The sequence below is a fragment of the Leiobunum rupestre genome, chromosome 3 (genome assembly GCF_980474605.1).
Source record: "Leiobunum rupestre chromosome 3, qqLeiRupe1.1.hap1, whole genome shotgun sequence".
Lineage (NCBI taxonomy): Eukaryota > Metazoa > Arthropoda > Arachnida > Opiliones > Sclerosomatidae > Leiobunum > Leiobunum rupestre.
Window position 1 is genome coordinate 37,150,336 of NC_143386.1, and position 6,000 is coordinate 37,156,335.

The following is a 6,000-nucleotide window of genomic DNA, read 5'->3' on the forward strand; positions in this document are numbered from 1 at the left end:
TCTTTGGAATTTCTTAAGGGATTCCCTAGGAAAATATGGGTAAAATTGACACTTTTTTCCTTAAGAGTTTCTGATGAAATGTTGAAAATAAATAATATTCTAAAGAATACCATAGAATTCCCTAAACATTTCCCAAAGAATTCAGTTAAATTCCCCAAAGAATTCCCTTAAAATTTCCCAAAGAAGTCCCTTAAAATTTCCCAAAGAATTCCCTTAACATTTCCCAAAGAATTTCAGACAGAAAGTGTTGATACTGAATAATTATTATAATTTTTTTTGCGGAATGTTAAAATACTTGATTTTACATTTTTTAATTATGTTATTTTAGATTTAAAACTCAATCAACTGGTAATTGATTTTTATATCTAATGTTTTTTTGTTAATTTTTAAATGGTTATTATATATTTAAACCCAATAAATTGCTTTATTATTTATAACATCTGGTTACATTTGCGCATGTAATTTTTTCCTGTCTCAAAACGTTTAATATTGAGCCTTGCCTTTCGAAAAATAGTAATATAATCGAACTTATTTATTTATGCTAAGAGTTCTCAAGACTACTATTCCAAGTAAAACCAAATTTTTCTCTAAAATTCACTTCATTTTTCTTACGTTTTCCACAGACCTATTTTCCCAATATATCCTCGAAAGTTGTCTATAAAAATTTCCTTTTTATTTTCTTCAGAAATCTTAAGAAATATTTTCCCAATATATTCCAAAGCATTTTCTCTCAAAACTTTCCTTTAATATTTCCAAACGTTCAAACTTCCATAGACTACTTATAGCTCCCTATGATTTTCTTAAGATTTCTTGAGAAATTTTTTGTAAGGGAAACATATTCTTGTATATATGAAGTTCCTCTTGGTACGCCTTTTATGGCGGGTAAGAAAGATTTAAAGAAAGTCTAAAGTAAGACGTTCGTTGATGACTTAACTGATTTCAAGCTTTAGCTGTTAAAGGTGCGCTCTTGAATGAAGCTGGGGTTGAAAGGACTGTAGTAGTCTCTATTCCTACTGCTTTATTCAGGCTCATTTCCTGCTAGGGGTGGTGAAACATGATTTCTTTAAATAAAATTCTGCTAAACAGATCATTGTGTAATCTTTGGGGAAACCTCATAACATAATAATACTACCCCCAATTTCGAGATTTTCTCGTCTTAAGAGAATATTCATAGCTGCTATTTCTATATACAAAGCAGCCCATTTTAAATGCTTAACAAAGATTTCTCAATTTACGTACCAAAAATCAATATATTAATTTCCATAGAAATTTTTTCCGTCTTTTAGAGTCGATATTCCATTAACTAATCTACAGGAGTGCCAATTTATATTCTACAGCCATATTAAAGCTTATATAGAAAGCCTACACATAAACAGCTGAACAACCATCTGAATATAGTTTAATATAAATAGCAGTGACTAAAAATTTACACCGGAAACATTTCATTTCTAGGTTTCAATTTACACGAAGCGCCATCCAAGAAAATCTTCGTTAATTATTTAAAAGTACAAACGTCTGAATAAAGTTCGAAGTACCCCCACTGTATTATTAGTTCGTGGGTTAACGAATGACACCAAATCAAGTTCTGAAATAATATTACTATATGCTTTATTTCGACATTTAAGTTTTAATAATTCAATTGGATTCTTGCGAAATTGTTTAAGTCAGTATCGGTAGTTGTAACTGTACGGATAATATCCGTTGTAGAAATTCTGATATCCGTAGCCGTAGGTATTTGGGTAACCTCCGTTGCCATAGTATGGTTGGTAGTAATTGTATCTTCCATAACCACCGAATGGAGACTGGTTCCAGTTGTAACGGCTGTAGTAAGGATAGCCATATCCGTATCCATTAGCGTTGCTCACTTGAACGGTCAGCAACAGTAACGTACCAATCAGAAAAATTAACACCTTGAAAGACCAAAATGAAACTCATTAAATACAATTTTAAGACACATAGTAAAGGCTTTTTCACACGAGTCAACTTTTTGATACAACTAGATGAGTCAACTTGAGTTTAGTCAACTAGTTGGTTCGTGTGAATAAAAGTTCGATGAGTTGATCCACCAAAAAAGTACGCGAGAAAAAAATGGATCAATGATCCATTTTTGCTGACTCAGCATTTTTATTTGAAAAGTTGGCTCGTGTGAAAAGGTCTTTATTGATTTCTAACTTGGCGCCAGAAGAAATATGACCGTGGGTCGTTTCATTCTCTTTAAGTATATACAAATACATTATTGATGACATTATTTTTAATGTGTTGATATAAATGTGGGTATCAAATCTATACTATATTCATAAGTGTCTTCTGTCTGTCTTGCGTCCGAGCCGTTCAACCTAGGACCGCCAAATTTATCACAGCTATGCTTATGGCGCAAACGCAGCGAGTCGCGCTATTTGCATCGATTTCCAATTAAGTTAATTAATTAAATCATGTATTTTGCCCCTTGAAAGGTGCCGTGAATCCTTCAACCTACATACACCTATACAACCAATATTGTTCTGAATCAGTTGTTATAATCTAAAAAAGGAGAACCCAACTAGACGATCATCAGTAAGTGGTGAGGTCGGTTTTAAAATTTTTGTCGCGAAGACCATATTATAAGCTGTTGGTGTAGTCTCATTGGGTCTAGAGCGATTTCGGTAATAGTAATTGTAGGGAACTGTTGGCTCGCGTGACATGATGGGCCTACCACCACCCTCCTACGCAATTTAGCCCGGCGACCGGGAATTGGCTTCACAACTCACTAGTTGACTTAGGCCTGGTGGTTTCTTGCGTATAAGCTTAGCTGATTTTTATTATTAGATTTAAATGGAATCTTCTATAAATAATAATAAGCTTTTATACTTAATCAGAGATGGAATATGTCGTGAACAAGTTAAATTCGCGAAAAACGAAAAGAATAGGTTGATCGTGTCTTTCGAAGGAGATAAGTACAAAAGGACATCACAGTCTCCATTACAGAATTGACTTTTACCAATTTGAAGAACTTTTATTTGCCGTCCGTCGTATATTGCACGATATCATTGGCAATTTAAAATCGTTTAACAATAGCTGAACTTAAATTATTTTTACTCGCCTAACCATCAAAGTTATTTACCTTTTCTGAAATGTAAAATGGTCTAAAAGTACACCGACTTAATTAGTGTTAAGCTCGCATTATTTTGGCATTGTCACCGCTCCTAAAAACATCATATACGGTCTCTTAGAGGTTAGCAGTATTTTAAAGATTTGCACTAACAAATGAGCGTCTACGGGTGTTGTATTCACATGTGACAGCAGGTTGCGCCACCTATCTGCGAATATATCCACGTGATAATAGAAACAAAGTCAGCTTGTATACAAGTTGCAGCCTAGATCGGCTTAGATACACCTTTGGTTTTTAAAGAATTTCCGAAACCTAGAAAGTTTGCCAAATATTTCTAAATATTGTCAATCTTTGCCAGTTAACTTTTACATTCTTCAAACGTCAAATGAAATACTATAAATTGAGCGTAGAAATTTAAATATTAACATTGAATCCTCATATTTTGGTAGCTGTGGAAATAAAAGGAGCCAAAAGGTTCTTTTAAGGGTTTCAAAATTGAAAATAGAGAGCTCCACCAAATATTCCTGCCTAGATAGCTCAACTCGTGAATCAGTTGGTTCCAGCTAGGAGCAACAAACACAAGGATAACGCAGCTAGCCTTTAAACACGCTAGCGCAGTGTTGTGTAGAAATTTCATTGGACGTGCATTTACGCTTAACGTTTTTAATTTTCCCCTTCCGACGGCAGCAGGCACTAAAGTGTTATACCAATGAAAATTGTACACAAGAAAATGCACGACTTTTGACGGGTTGCGTCCTCCTTGTATGGGGTGCTGTGTTTCTTGCTCCTGGGTTCCAGTGACACTCTCTATCAACATGTATACTGTTTAGACTACAACAGCTTCATCCATTTAAATCGTCAATAAAAGTTATATTATCATTCATTTCAGAATACAACAAGATCTGGTTCTCTAGAAGATTTCTTTTCATCGAAATTGAAACCCTACGACGACATATAGCGTCATCCCCGCTCTCTACAATAGATAAAAAAAAGTTTATACCAACATGGTAGCCATGGCTTAAGATACGAAGTTCAATTACCCTAGCACCTTTTGCACCGTTCTAGCACTGCATGCCATGTTCTATTTATAATTAAGAATGCATTAAGATCTATCTGTGACTTGAGATGTTTGAGGTTAAAGTTCACCAATTTCACGGCAAAACAGTCTTTTAAAACTATCAATATCGATCAATAGCTTATTGCGCATCAGTTTCATTTTTCTTAAATTTCCCCGAAAAAAATTTGAATTATGTCTACAGCTTCACTTCTTTGAAAATCTATTTGAGTCCAAGCAAATTGTAATAAAACAAACAACGTTGAAGATATTATAATTTAATATAACCTTTGCTAATTCTGTCACTCACAAAGGATTCGAAAATTGGCCACTTCTTTTGATTTCGAACATTTTCGCCGCTGCTTATAATACGGTTACATTATTGCTTGAAAATTATTTGCACATCAATTTCCTATCAGCTAGGCTAAAACCCAAGGCACCACCTTAGGCCCAAGTCATCTAGTGACTTTTAATGCCTTTATTTCAGGTGACCGGGTTAATCTGAGTAGGATGGTTGTGGAAAGCCCTTCATGCGACGCGAGCCAACAGCTCCCTACACTGACTATTACCTTTAACCTTGACAAGTTTCTATGGAAAATGGAATCCGAAGAGCTCGAGCGAAAACCCATTAAACCAGTGGGGAGATAACTTGCAAACTCAACGCGGAAGTAGTTTTTCAGAGTTTTCACCCAGTGCCACAAGCTGGGATCGAAACCGGCTCCTTTTGCTGCACAACAAAAGCATTAGTCAAAACTGGCAATCAAACCGATTTAAATTGGGTTTTAAGGGCGGTTTTGACCGCGGATTTAGGGGTTTGTTGTGAAGGTATTCCTTCACATTGTTGGGGTATTCCGTTGGCGGTTACATTTCATCAGATCAAAAGCGTTTTATGAAATTTATATTCAGTTTAATTTAAATTCCTTAAAAAACTTCAGTTTCTATTTTACTTACTTGGAACGAGACTCTTGAGCCCATCGCGAAGTATTCAATACAGATGGCTATTGTACCGTATTAAGCGAAGAGTATTTGTAAAATGACATTTTTCAAATAAGATCGGGAAATTTAAAGATCAATAAATGAAGAGTCATCCTTTATAAATAGACATATCAGTCTTCAAAAACCACCCTATGTTTAGCGCAATCTATATTTCGATTGTTTTCGAATGAAGCGGTAGAATATTAATTAGATATAGTCATACTGAAAGCTCCGATAAATATTTATCGGCTATACGAATACTAATGAACAATTTTCTTTGTCTTACTTGACCAATCAAGCGAAACGACCAGGTACTTGTCATTGAAACTAACGTGTAATCAAATTATTGAGACATACTTTTAAGTTTGGACGTTTTACAAAATATAAATAATAGAAAAAGTATACAGGGTATTTCAAAAGGTTATGTAAAAAGTTGAAGGAGTTATAGGGGGTGAGTTGAGAAGTATGTCTGTTTTTTCCCATTTTCCTACGATGAGTTAAAAGAGCGCCAGAGAGCTTCAAAGTGTGGCCTACATGCCCCTGGAAGTAGGCTGCAACAAGCGCAAAACCAAGCAGCAGGGAAATGCGAACATTAAGGTTTGGGTTGGTGTGATAGGTAAAAAAGGACTTTGTAAACAAATCGTGGTAACTAGCGTAAAAAGGTAACTTAAACAGTATTTATAGTCCTTGCTGTTTGGTTTGGAGCTTGTTGCAGCCTACTTCCAAAAATGGTAGAATGAAGGAGACCTCAACATATGATTTGCTTATAGCTACGTTTTAAGCCGCATATAGTGCAAATTGGTTAAGCAAAAGTTAAGTTAAGTTAAATATTATCCGCTATTTTCCAAGATGGCGGAATAAAAATAAAGGTTTTTATGTATAA

The 6,000-nt window shown here is 34.8% G+C and overlaps 1 long non-coding RNA gene across 2 annotated transcripts; it reads right to left on the minus strand.

Annotated features, from left to right (window-relative positions):
• Positions 1-1,618: 1,618 nt before the first annotated feature.
• Positions 1,619-5,165, minus strand: LOC149951640 (uncharacterized). Of its 2 annotated transcripts, none has more exons than XR_016480069.1 (2): positions 5,094-5,165; positions 1,619-1,910 (listed from the first exon to the last, which is right to left on the minus strand). It is a non-coding gene; the product is annotated as an uncharacterized LOC149951640 (long non-coding RNA). The 2 variants fall into 2 exon arrangements; XR_016480070.1 differs by lacking the exon at positions 5,094-5,165 and adding an exon at positions 4,089-4,148.
• Between the last annotated feature and the right edge of the window lie 835 nt (positions 5,166-6,000).